The 14,478-nt window shown below is 38.8% G+C and overlaps 1 protein-coding gene across 1 annotated transcript in view; it reads right to left on the bottom strand.

Annotated features, from left to right (window-relative positions):
* TLL1 (tolloid like 1) overlaps positions 1 to 4,348 on the bottom strand; it is a 164,971-nt gene extending 160,623 nt beyond the window's left edge. The window contains exon 1 of the mRNA XM_052778705.1: positions 4,312 to 4,348. The gene's annotated coding sequence lies outside the window, so the exon portion shown is untranslated. The remainder of the gene's footprint in view (positions 1 to 4,311) is intronic.
* Positions 4,349 to 14,478: the final 10,130 nt, after the last annotated feature.

Here is a 14,478-nt window from a genome sequence, read left to right as displayed (position 1 = left end):
CCTCCACCCTGAAATTCTAGACCCTGAAAGCACTTTGGTTTGAAGCCCCAGAGACACAGATTTGGGACTATCATACCTCATGTTTTCTGCCTCCACATGCCAGGCCTCTTATGCTTAGTGCTGTCAGGGAGCAGCCCAGGCAAGGCTGCTCTGCAAAGGGGGCCAAGGCAGGAGCCTAGGGCAACCCCAGCAAAGGCCATGCCCACAGTGGCTAGGGTGCAGTCCAACAGCACATGAACGCCGCGGGCAGGAGAGGGTACTGGAAACAGGGTCCATCCAGGCACTCCAGTAGAGAGCAGCTGGAGACAAGACCGGAGGTAAGGCTACAGCCTGAACCAGAAGGGTCCACCCAAGAGATAGGGCTAGCAACAGACCACCTGCAACCCAAGTCCAAGGTCCAGCAAGGGAGGCAGGGGTGAATAGGCAGACAGATAGACCCAGCATAGCTCAGGAAGGGACTGAAGGCTCAGGTCTGAGCTTAAAGGGAGCCCCAGGGCCTGTGGGCAGAGGGTGTGTGGGCAGGGGTCCCAGGTGAGGCTGCTCAGGGCCGTTAATGCCTATTAGCACGCTCAGGGCATGACAAGTGTTACAGTTAGTGTTGGGGTTACGGTTAAGAAAAGCAGGGGCTGCAGAGCCTCAGCACATTCAGGAGTTTGCAACCTCCAGAGGAGGGTGTGAGCTTCTATGAATAATTCCCATTTGTTCTTTTTTTTCCCATATTCATTTGGGTCTTTGTGGCTAATATTGCTTATTTAAAGGATTTACTCTTCCTCTCTTTCTTTAGTTGTATTTTGACTTATATTGGCTTCATTTGTTTGAAGCCATATCCTTCCTTTCTCTGTTCTTTTTGTTTGTCTCCTTTGTTCGTATTTTATGTTTGTTGAAATGTAAACTTCTGGGGACTGCAGCGTTGAACAAGTTCCTCAACTCTAGTTGAACTCATTAATGTTGGGAACAAGAGTTAACAGAGCATAAAGGATGTAAAAACTTTTGTTCTTCACTTCTGGAGGTTTTTCCATCATGTGTGCTTGGAACTCCACTTCCAAGAACCATTTCTAAGTCTTAAGGATGCCTTCAGCCCTTTGAGAGCCTCTGAACTGGGAGGATCCAGAGAGCACTCGACCCCTCTTTTCCTTAGGCAGTGAGCTCTGTGTTGCACTTTACAGGCATGTCACAGGGGTCAACGAATGTCTCTGAGGCTGTCGGTGTGAAGATCGTACGCAGTTGCAGTGCTTTATTAAATTAAGAATAATGTCCAGCAACACTGAAAATAATGCCTTGTTTAAATGTCCACATAAAAATCATGTAAGTACGAGCTGCTACTGTAACTTGAGGCACTCACAACTAAAGGTTTCAGTGAAGAAAGGTATGTTACTGTTTTGAATTTATAAAGGATCTTTTTTTTGTCCAGAGCCCCAGAACACCTTGCAAACATTATCTAGTTAAAGCTCATCACATTCTTGTGAAGCAAAGTAGGAAGACTTTCATCAGCTTCTACACAGTTTTTGGGTGAAGCACAGGTGGTGACTAGCACAGCAACACAACAAAGCAATGTGGCACAGATGGTGAAAAAAGGTGCCATAATCAGTTGAACCTTGGGGCATACTAGGGTGCTGTTTCATGAGTTTTGCCAGGACACCTGTTCTTAGACTGCCATACAAGCTTTCACATCAGAAAGCGTGATCATGTCTTGGATCACTTCTGACACAAAAGGTAGCAGGTCATATTCTCTGTTGTGTGTTGGCTCCTTTTCCCTATCAGTGTGAAAGAATATCACAGGGCTTGTGGATGCTATGCGACACTGGACTTCAGATGCACTGAGCGTTCAGAGCAGTACAGATATATTGTGAGAAACAAAGACAGTTATGCCAAAAATCTTCTATGTTTCCGTGTTATAACAAGAAATTGCATCCAGCAACACAGTTGATACACATCATCTTGGGGTAATGGCAGTAGAGCACTGGGGTACTCTGCTGACTATACTCTCAGTGTTATTGTTGTACTCTCCTAGGTGCGTGGTCAGATGGAGACAGTCATGGACTAGTTCCACTCGCACTCTGACCTAGCATCGCACAAGATCTTATCATCCCAAAGTTCTTCAGAGATTCAGAAGCTGACCCTCTCAACCTCTCTATGAAGCACATCCAAGCAGGATTTATAAGCTTAGACATCATCCCTTGCTAACATGCTTTTCAGACCACAGAGTGAACAAAGTGGTGTCATGACTTATGTGACTGTACTTGGACAGCTATCCAAATATATGAAAATCCAACCTTATTTAAGTTGTTAAAACAAGCTGTTAAAGATGCAAGATTTGACTGCTTACATAAAATAAATTATGCTGGTTGGATAAGTATGCTTATCATAGCATTTTTACATCTCTTCATTACTCCAGTGGACTGTTTCCAAAATAGTAACCTATTTTTATATAATTTCATTAAAAACCAAGATACATAGCAAAGCACTCTGGGCTTTCTAAGTGAGAAGATGACCAAAATTCATAAACATGCATTTAGTAATTCATTCAGCCAGTGCTAAATGGAACCCTTTATATGGGCTTTTCAAAAACATTTAGCATGTGAGGCAAGTTCATTGATGTGGTGTAGGAGATTGGGAGCAGTATCTCTTTTCATGCAAAGATTTGGCCTAGAGTGAGAAGAATGATAGCTTTGTCACTGCTGGTTTTGCTAAAAGATTTTTCTGATGTTACAAGATAGGACTAAAATCTCCAAAGAATAGGTGTTTTCCTGGTCCTCTTTCTGGTGCAGAGGCTGCATTTGGGAGAATTTTCAAGTAATTGACCTGTAATTCTAATTAGAAAGCATTCACACAAACTCAAATGAAATACAGTACTGAAACAGTTCAAAAATCTAGTTGTGCATAAAGCAGATTATATTTTAATGATGAGTGAATCAGAATAAAATGTGGGGTCTTTTTTGGAAGAAAGTAGAGTGTCCTTATTAGTAGCAGTTCCAGAGGAGAGCCACAAAAACAATCGGGGGCTGGAGCACCTCTCCTGTGAAGAAAGGCTGAGAGAGCTGGAGTTTAGCCTGGAGAAGAGAAGGTTCCAGGGAGATGTCTTTGCAGCTTTTCAGTATATAAAGGGAGCTTATAAGAAAGATGGAGGGAGACTTTTTACCAGGGCCTGTAGTGACAAGACAAGGGGCAACAGTTTTAAACTGAAAGAGAGTAGATTTAGATTTGATATAAGGAAGAATTTTTGCAGTGGGGATGGTGAGACACTGGAACAGGCTGCCCAGAGAAGTGGTGGATGCCTCCTCATTGGAGGTGTTCAAGTTCAGGTTGGAAGGAGCTTTGAGCAACCTTATCAAGTGAGAGATGTCCCTGCCCATGGCAGAGCAGTTGGACTAGATGATCTTTAAGGTACCTTCCAACCCAAACCATTCTGTGATTCTATGATTCTACTCTCTTGACCTATCTTGAAACATAACAGATATTGTAATATGGTCATGCTTGCTTATATATATTCTGACAATTATGGAAACATTTAATTCGTCACTTCAACTCATCTTAAGCATTTAAATTCATGAAACAATTTTCTTTACAGATATAATTATTGTAATATTATAAATATCTGTTAAATGTGCACAAATTGTTCTCCTCCCCTCCCCCTGAAGTCATTCAATACTTAGAAAATGGTCATATGAATTTTGAAATGCATGTCTGGGACTTCTTATACAGTGCACATCTGAGTTACAGAAGGTCCTAGGAGGTACAAACAGAATAGATCAAATTATTTTTCATATATCAAAATCTAGCCTGCCAAATATAAATAGTGACAAACAATTGACTTTTGGCTAAAACATAGCCATTGTTCAGATGCTGAGTTCGAACTGCTCAGAGAACTTCAGCAAGTCAATAAAAAAGCAGGATTTAAAGAAATCTTCACCAGTTTTCATGACTGTAAGTGTTTTGATGCAAAATCCATGATAGAATAAAAAATAAAGAGTATTATATTCCATTTTCCTTGATAAAAGACTTGAAAAAAAAAAGGGGGGTATCCTAGCAACTAGACATCAGAAGTTTTCAGTGCAAACACCTCGCCCCCTTCACTGTCTCAAGTAATAAAAGGAGAATAATAAAATTCCAAACTTGCAACCAAATCCTAACATAAAACCTGAAAATACAAAAGCTCAACAATACATAGTAGATTTGAGCTCATTTTTTTTCCTGGCAGAAGTATATGTTCAGACAACTTCCATAATGCAGCTCTGTGATTGAAAGGGCAAGATAGTGCATTTTGCGCTCTTGTCCGTTTAGGTCTCTAACTGTGAATATGTAAAACCTTACTGTATCAGGTTTCTTTTGATGACTTTTATTTCATATCCAACAAATATCTTTTTCTGGACTCTTTCCTTCTATGTAATGCAGGCTATCACAAGCCCTGGTTGTGGTCCTCTCCTCAATCTCCTCCCCCCTAAAACAATACAAACTGTCATTAATATATGAGAATACTTGAGAACATGGTTCCCTGGAGCAGCTAAAGAAAGTGCCAGAAATGGGCCACATGGCACAAACCAATAAACTACAAAGCCATTTTATAAAGCCAGCTGTACAATAAAAATACATTCATTTAATGTCTCCTCTCTTCCATGCTAAATATTTCCACTTTCAAAGCACTTACTGATCCCACCAAATGAAACACTATCTCTAGCTTTATCGTGTACTATCGATGCCTGTTTCTAGAAAACCGTCAAATCAATGTTAGTTCTACGTGTGCAACAAAGACTTTTTTTTTTTGTCTAGTATGGTATGCACTAATACCACTATTATTTTGGGTACTTCCTGCCTTGGTTTTATTTTGTTGCCATAAACGAGGGAACAGTAAAGTGATTTGGATAAAGAGGCTGACACCAGGACGTATTTCAACTGCACAGTAATCGATAGTAGCCACAGCTCACAAGGAAAGCATGGATTGCAGATCGTTTCCTCAATTTTGGTTTGAGCATGGGTGAAGACCTAAATGTGCTGACTGTCCTTTCCTGAGCATGGCATGCTGAAATGCGTGCACTGTTTCCAGTAAATTCAAAACTCCTCATTGACCCATTGTATAAAACAGAATAGCACAAAGGAAGTTAACTGTAAATATATTGGTGCCATTGCATGAAACGGCACATGGATTGAGGGGGAGAGCCGACTGAGGGAGAGAATTCGGGAAGGCAAAGGCCCAACTCTACAAAACGAAATGGGCGACTATTGGTGTCAGGCAACATCTTGCAAGTGACCGTCAGCAGGAAGGAAGGTAGGTTCAGCTTCTAGGTAGGTTTCCAGTCCAAATATCACAGTGATTTGCCAGCCAAAGCCCTTCTGTTTGGCCTTCTGCTCTACATGCTGGGACTTGGGCAGAGACATCAGGGAGACGGCTAACCAGTGCATCTGGAAACTGCTGTGACTATATCTGATAGCTGAAGTTCCTTGCAGCTCACGTGCTCGGTCAGTCTGATTTGGAAAAGGGCCCCACTCTCCCAGGAGGATATTGCAACCATCAGGTTATCAGGCAGTTCCCATACCTCCACACAAAGCCTCTCCACTGTGATTTAGGAAAGTACCACATTTACAACAGGAGAAAGAGAAATAAACTACATAAATTAAAATTAATAACCTAGGCAAAATTGATAAAGAAAACTGAGAAGATCAAGAAAGTATGTGTATTTGGCAGTGACTAAAGCAAAAATAAAATGTTTACTAGTACAGATGGATGAAAAAGCTTATTCTGTGCACTGCTGTTTTCTATCTGGGAAGAAGGATGATCTTACGTGGAGAATGAACTTCTTCAGAATGGACCAGTAACTACAGAGTATGTAAAAAAAACATATGCTAACTAGAGTTAAATATTTTTAAATTCCACACAGGACTCCCAGAAGAGTTTCTGAGAGGATTTAAACTGATTGTTTTTATTTTCTGACTGAGACTTTTTAATAACTTGAGTCAACGTCAGAAAACTGGAGCAGTACCAATATTCTTTTGCTGTTATTCAAAAGGTCATGCAAGATGAGTTGGGGAACAGAAGGACAAATGGTCTGACATCAGTCCAGAGACACAGAGCTGAAACGGGTAAGATGATATTTCATTTTTGTAAGGTATTATTCATACTATAACACAGATATAGAATCATTCCTTCCATTGGCCCGATGAGTCTCTTCCCTGGAGATCTCCATTTCGAAATGCCTGACAGCCCCAGGCTTAAGGCACTTGCCTGGAGGATGGGAAAACTTTCTTCTTACCAGGCTGAGAGGGGAAAGCGGACCCTCTTCATGCTCCCCAAGTAAGCATGCTAGCACTCAGACTTACAGGAGGACCACCTCTTTCTTGAGCATCTCAAGCTAGCTTTCTTATGTGTGCAGACAAAACTATTTGGATGTTTCAGAAATGTTCGTTATAACTGAAAATATATGCCATATTGGATCCAATTTATGAGTTTGTTTGCATTTATGAATAATAACTGACAATGGGTATTTCAGAAAACCCAGCCCCAAAACTGATCACCAAAGATTCTTGCCATCACTACCTGCTTTCTTATTTAAAGTCATTTATAAGAAAATTTTAATATGAAAATTGTCAAGTCCTTCCACATCCAAACCATGCAGTCTGCCCATCTCATCTTCAGGCAGCTGTAGCATTGTTTAGTTACAGCACATCCTGCTTCCACGCTCATCAGCCATGAAAGAAAGTATAAATAAATCCATCTATGAGTGTAGCTGCAAACGTGCACACACAGGTACACTACCCACACCACCACAGCTTCCCTCTGCTACCTTATCCTTTGCTTTCCTTAACTGTACAAATTAAAGCAATGTAAGTAGAGGTGCTTGGCAATCTAATTTAAGTCATTGGGTTTTTTCTTGAGTTATGCAAATTACATAACAGCTTTTCAATCTCCTGTTACAGTAATACTATAGAGAAATATATTGCAAATTAAATTATTACTATTTATTTAATTCATAAAGTTCCATACTGGCAGAGCACATAACAGAAATGATACAGGCTGAAAACCTAATTATTCAAAATGTATATTTAAGTAAGTCCATCATGTTATTTATCCTGCTAACTTAAACGGATCAATTTATTATCCTGAAATAAAGTAAAAGGCATGTTTTTAGAAAAAAAAAAGTCCCAGTAGCACTAATATCTGTGTCATCACAAAAGAAACTGTGTTCAGCATTGACAAGCAGTTAATGTAATAGATGCGAAACTATCCAAAGGTTCAGTTCCATAATGTTTGCATTAATTCTTTATATACAACTCTGTCACAAGTTTCAAACTTGGGCTTCAGCTTTTGAGCTGAACTAGGTGTTTAAATGAATTTTCAAAAGCCTCTAGGCCCTCAATTTGCCTTGAAATCAAAGAGGCTTAAGGACATATCTAAACATTGAGTGTATTTGGCCCTTGATCACATTTTTTAATACGCAAGGGCAAAATTTTTATAAGCACTTAAATAAGTTAGAATCATAAATCCCATGACTCTAAACCCAGATGGGAACCAAAACATTTAAGTTTTCTTGGCTTCTGGAAGCTCTTTCTATTCAAAGTCATTCCTGATTACAAGAACAGATCTTGCTGTTGGACTACAAGGTCATTGGTCCTTTATTTCAATTTATGCCTTTTAATAGTAAGGATCTGGACTTTTTTTCTTTAATGTAAACAAAACTTTGTATAAATTTGTAAACCTGAATACTATTACAATCACCAAACTATTATTCTTTATTTAAGATCAAAACCAACAGTAATAATATTAAAAAGTTACTTAATTGAAAACACATCTTAAAAAGTCATTCCAAGAGCTTTGTAATATCTTGTTAAAGAAGTAATGAATTTTCAGCCACTCTGTACACATGAACCCTAGAAAATAGACAGATTTTCTTAATTGAAAATGAAGTATAAGGAAATCAGATTAATACCGACATATATACAATGTGAGATTTTAGATCTCCTGATATAGGTGTTTCTTTCTTCTGGGATGTTTTCTCACTGTCTCCTGAAAGAAAAGCTTTATAAGGGCCATCGAGAAACGATGCCAAATAACTTCACTTTCCCTACATCCTACCTTGTAACTGGAGCTGTCACTTCTCTCGGGGTGCAGTTGCGTAGTCAATCCACCCAAAAGTGAAGATATACCTGCAGACCGCTGCTACTAGTGGCAACTAGCCCTGCGGTGGTGGCTTAAGGTTAGTTCCTGGTCCCTGTAGGAGCTATGCCACTGGCATCTGGCAGCCTCCTTGGATCAAAGCATTACCCAATTAGAAGTATCTACCAGGAACCAGAACTTTAAAACAGCCCAACGCTTATTCACTGTCTATCATTCCCTGTGGTTTACTATTCCCCAGAAGCTGGGGAAACACTCCAATTGCTTCATATTGCACCCCCTGGGATCTATGTCCATGTCTCACATCTGCCCCTGTCAGCAAGAACAGCAGACTCATAATTCCTACTTGCATCGCTCTATCCTCACTGTCTCCTTCCCTCTCTCCAGAGAGCCTGTTTAACTGCGCAGAGCTCCTTTGATCTCCATATTCCCAGCTTGAATGAAACAGCTGTGTAACTCTGGACTTGGAGAGCTTTGCGACTGCATCTCCCGTTCTTCCAAGAATCATCCACATTGCTTTCCTGCCTCTCTTCTGAAGGTGTCTTGTCAGAGAAGATCAATATGCAAGATAGAATCACTTACCAGCTCATATACCACTATTACTTCCCCAATAATCAATCCCATAGGCAAAAGTCAGGAAACTCTGAGACTGGAGAGTAGGGAGAACCAGTTGTTACAAATTCAGCTTCACTTTGTATTAATGAGGCTTTCTGGCTGTGTTAACTTTGGCTGAACAAGAAGAATGTTGTTATAAAAAAGCCTCTAAAACAGTCAGCCAGTGCCAAGCCCTTGCACATGTGTGCAAAACCTTTACCACATACATGTATTCCATAAAGATATTTCTGCGCACACAATGATAAAGGTAGAAATATAATAAGAAACCAGGGTCTTTGGCATAGCTTTAACTGAACCCTCACATGACCCACTTGAACAACTCAGCAGGTGGTAGCCCTAAATGACTGACATCTATGATCATCTGTTTAAAATGTCTTTGGTAGGGAAAGATAAGAAAGAAAAGACTTGATGAGTACAGTGTCCTACATTTGCTTGTTATTTGGAAGAAAAGTACCAGGACTAAAGAGCTCTTCTTCAGACCAACAGGTTGAAAATTTGTTTGCTACTTGGGGAAAAAGTAAAACAAGCAAAAAAAAAACATTTTAAAGAATATCCCAGTTGCTGTATATCACCAATTTGCTCTTTCTCTTTCAGACATCAGAATATTATCTTTTTTTGTCTGAGTGGAGCTTAATCGTCATGACATCATTAAGTTCTAGAAAGTAGTACATATGTAAAATTTGTGAACATGAATATAATATAAACAGGATATTTATACATTGCTTTTAAGCCCAAATAAAATAAAAGTGCACTTTCAATAAATATCACTGTCTCCTATAGTCTTTTATTTCTTACAAGAATCATTAGTTTACAATTCACTGGGAAACCTCAGGAAAGCAGAGAAATGATTTAAAATCTCTTCTGATTAGAATAATATTATGTAAAAAATGTTTTTTCTCAAAAGGAAAGACAAACAGTTTCCCAAATGAATTCCTCCCCTCCTACCAGCACCATGTACTAACTCCCATGGAGAATTAAACTCAGGACCTTCAGAACAGATGGCACAGACCTTATCTGTTTTCCTATCACAGCATGGGGCAATATAGGTTTGCCTGATAATGCACTCACATTGAGAAAAAGGTTTCTCGACCCCTCTCAGTACATCTAGATCCACCAAACAAATGCTTTTTAAATTTAATCTACAAGTTTAACTTTGACTTTTACAAACTAATTTACAGAACAACCTATGCCATATATTAAACCTTAGATGCTAAAGAAAACTGTTTTCATTTGAGTGCTCTTCCAGCTGTACATTTTGTCAAATCTCAGACACATTTTATTCTCTGTCTTTAATTAAAAGACAATTAATTTTCAGCATTTATTTTATATTATTTCAGTGTTCATTTTCTGTCTATTTCATGTCTTCTTTCCACGTTTGTTCTTAAGTTATACCATAGCTTTGGCACTGCTTTGGCCTGTGCTATAAAATGAGCTCATTGTGGATTAGCAGATGAGTACAGCTTGGTTCTGACACTGCACCAGTCCAAGGGCTCCTTTTGCTTTATTAAGTTGTCAACTGCCCACCTACAAAATTCTTACAGCAAAAAACAATAAAATCTTTCCCCTAAACTATGAAAAAAAGCAGCTGTTACCCTGAAGTAGAGTCCTTTTCCTTTTCAACTAAGTGATCTTAAACTGGTTAATACTTCAGTTCCTGAAAGTTTCAGCTTTTATTTGAATGCAACAGTCTTAAAAATTGACATGGTTTTGGATATTATTGTGTGTTTCAAGGTCCTATTAAAGTTGCTTTTTAATTCTTAGAGGTTTTTAAAGGCAACAAAATTAAGTTTAGGGTGATTTTTAAACAAAAGGAAAAAAAAATCAATGAAAATGTTTTGAAGTATTAGGGACTGAGAATCACTAACTGACAGTAGTAGTGATCTGATGGCCGTTGGGGTGCTGGATGATATGTGTTGCTGGACTCCCTATGGTTTCTTCTAAATGGATATTTATTTAACACAATCTTAGTTTTTCCTAGGATTCTTGTTAGAACTCACAGGGAACCACAAAGTCATACACTTCCTTTACAGGAAAAAGAAAGACAAAATAAATCATATATATAAAAAAAAGAAAGAGGATCTCATTAAATTCACTTGAAATATTGACTCACTAATACTTCTGAAAACAGTATTTTTTGCTGTTTGGATTACAGCAGCAACATCAATAGGAGCTGAGGCTTACAAAGCTTGTTCTAATTAACTCACACATGTTCTTTCCCATAGTGGCAACTACAATGGGACCATTCAGCTGTTTACAAATGAACGAACAAAACTTGTAGGAGTGTACACGCGTAGGTAAGAAGGATTGTAATGTATAATTTCCCCATATAAGCATTGCCTGTGCATCAAAGTAACTCTGTCATTAGCTGGGAAGAGATTAAGGTCCTGTTTACCTGCAGCAATATTCTTGTTCTTCTCATGACCTAAATATCTCAGAGTGAGTCCCCTGCAGCTACCTTGACTCTGTACCAAATCACATCTGCGTCTTCCTCCTATATTGCTGTTGTACTGATATACTCTTGCAGCCAGGAGCCCTGTCTTTATTACATATGATGGATTCCTCATGACTTTCTTATACAGTCAGTGAGATTTCACACTTCATTAGAGGCTAACATACACGCTTACATAAGGAAAAAAAGTCTGAGCAAGTCATCTTAGTACCAAAATCCAAAGCTTGTCTCAGAGGCGGTTTGTGGAAGACCCCTTTATCAAAGTGTTCAATGCTCATGCATGCCTTAGAATCAGCAAAATAATTCTAGAGGTGATTAATATGGTTTTGTCCCTGGTGTTTTCTGTAGTGCAGCACAGAGATGCTCAAAATAATTTTAAATTAAATACCTTGAAAATAGTAAGTAGTTTAGCAAAATATCTTAGCCAGCTGTTGCAGTCATCTACCTCTAGACAACTGGAGTGTTTCCACATAACCCAAACACCTTGATCAGATTGAGCAAAGGCATTTGAAAAACAGTTAGCAAAGCTGCTGAGAAAATGAGGTTTTCAGCCCACGTCTCCTATTATTGCTTCTGGGTGAATAATTTCCACTGTTCAGTGTCTGGGTGCAACCTGTGATTAAAGTGGAAAAAAACAGGAGAGAAAGGTAGAAGATGAGATGGTATCATAAACAGCAGCCTGCCACATTGTTACTTTTTCAAATATTTTTTAGAATATCTGTGATGATTTATAATGAATAATTTAACTTGGGAAAAAGGATTAGCATAGACTTTTGCTACATGGTACACCTAGGGCAAGCATAGATATTTTTAGTTAAGAGCATAATTTTTATATCTTGTAATATGTATGAATGTCCTCTTTGGTCTTGAATTAGTGTTTGGCCCACCCTAAATACTACAAGTACCTTCCTCTTCGTGAAGCTTCTATTGTGTTCTTCCACAATAGAAAGGAAATGGGGGAAGAAAGAGAAAGAAGGCTGGCCGCAAGGCTGACCACAATGAGACTGGCCATGCTTTCAGCTGGGGCGCTAACACTTAGGGATGGAAAACATATTGGCAAGATTATTTCCCCTTGTGTAATTCAAACTGGCAATGCATGGAGGTATATCTTGTAGACCTATTAGGTGGAGTGATATGGAGCAAAAAAGAAAATATTTCACAAGTAGCAAATCCCTACTTTCAAAGCATGCATGCATGTTCAGTCTGAGAACAGCCAGGCAGCTCTTTAAAATCCCGAACCAATGTTTTATAATATTTCTTCATTTTCAGCCCTGTATTCACAGATAGTTTGACATTTCCAAATCCTGATTCTGTCTTTTCCTACTTCCAGCACAGAAGAGCCTTAAGACATACTTGCTTCTTCCTCTGAATATTATTTTCCCCCTTGTCTTAAACATTAAGAAATTGTCTGTGATTATAAAGATTCTGTAATACAGAGGAAAAGGTCACATTAGAAATTGGTGCAGAACTGAACACAAGAATGACTCCTCAGTTCTGTCACAACTACATATTGGCTTTTTCCTTATGATCAGAAACGTACCCAGCATGGAAAACCACCCGCAGATAATACGTGCTCGTAGGTAAATGAAACTTGCCTACCCTTTCTTTCTTTTCCAAATGCAGCAAAGATTTTACCAGAAAACCTGTTCAGTAAATACAACTATAAACATTCTTACAGCTCTGTAACATAAAGATCTTCACTGCCTTGCCTAGCGAAGGGGTGCACTAGGGCCCGTGGTGGTACAGCCTAACATGAGAGACCAGAGTCCAACAGTCAACAGCACGAAGGGCAGGAAATTGCCTTTTTACAACCCATTGTTATCCCCGCCGGCTTCTTAAAGGCAGTCTAAGCAAATAAACTACTTCAGGATTAGATCTGGTAGTATGGTATAAGTAAAATTATTCCACTGGTAACTGAAATTTTTTTCTCAGAAATACATTCAAGAATTGCAAGGAAGAAAAAGGAAGTGCATTTGGCTCAAGCAATCGGTTTTCAACAGTTGCACGGCTGACACCACGCTATGCTCAAGGGAAGAATGGATTAGACAGAAGGCTCTCCAGCACCCGCTGACTGGCTGACTCCATCTACAATAGAGGCTTTGGAGCATCAACATGGCTATAAGAAATGAAAACTATTATAACAAGAAATACATCTTCCCTTTTACATGTGGGTATAGGGAACAGCAACAAATGAAAATAAGGCTTATTTTTATTTTATAGTTTTAAAAAGTCATTATACAAGTCCACAGAACTGGAGGATACTAGTACCCTGTGTGCAAAAGAATCTAGAATATAATTAAAACTAGTGTTAAATTGCTGTACAAATTGTGATCTTATCCTTATGACTGTGAGTAAAAGGCTTATAGTCATTTTAAAAGGCACTCTGTATCAGAAACATTTCTCTTTCTTATCCACAGATCTTACAGGTGTATCACCACTTGCATATTCAATTTCTGAACTTGAAAATAAGAGAAAATTGCATTAAATCAGTAACATACCAAACATCCCTATGTCATTTTTATTATTTCAAGTTCAATAAGTACAATATTTCCAGACTTTACAGTGTTTATTAAAAGTCTTTTTGTTTCAAACGGGATTCTCTTCCTTCCCTTTATCAACTTACACTACCAAAGTGCCATGAATTCAGTAAAATCAGCCTTTATTAGATACATATTATTAATCTAGGAGCCTTAGAAACTGCTCATCTGTGAAGTATTTTTGGAAAATAAGAAGCTTCAGCAAAGCCTGGGATAACTGTCATCCAGGAAGCTACTCCTCTTGTATGTCTGATTTAGTTCCATTCATTTAATAGGGAATAAATAAAATGTATCAAGCTAGCGGTGGCTGAATGGAACAAATGAAACCCTCTGCCTTTGTGATCAAATTATATTTTTAGAAATTGTATCTTCAGCATTGTTTTCTGTAACCATAACAGACTTGACTGAAAAAGGGAGAAGGTTGCAAGCTGATCACCTGTAGGCACCCCCAGTCAACAGCCTAGCCAACAAACCCTGTGGGGCCCTGGCTGAATTTTTTAATTAGAAGGACATTGGTAACTATGTGACATGGTTACTACCTTTCCTCCTCGTCCTCCTCCTCCTCTTCTAAGAATGGCAGTGAGGAAGCTTATTTTAAAGACTCAGTTCCACAGAAATCAAGGACAAAGCAAATACTTGATTTCCTTTCTCTGCCTTATTTTGTTTTCACGTGTAACACTGTGCTTATTCCCTGAGTATCCGAGAATGCCTGGGGGTTTTAAGGTATAGTCATTTTTTTTACTCATCCTAGTATCTTTTCCTGTGAAGTGAGG

The sequence above is a fragment of the Harpia harpyja genome, chromosome 2 (genome assembly GCF_026419915.1).
Source record: "Harpia harpyja isolate bHarHar1 chromosome 2, bHarHar1 primary haplotype, whole genome shotgun sequence".
NCBI lineage: Eukaryota > Metazoa > Chordata > Aves > Accipitriformes > Accipitridae > Harpia > Harpia harpyja.
This window is presented reverse-complemented; position numbering and strand designations above follow the sequence as displayed.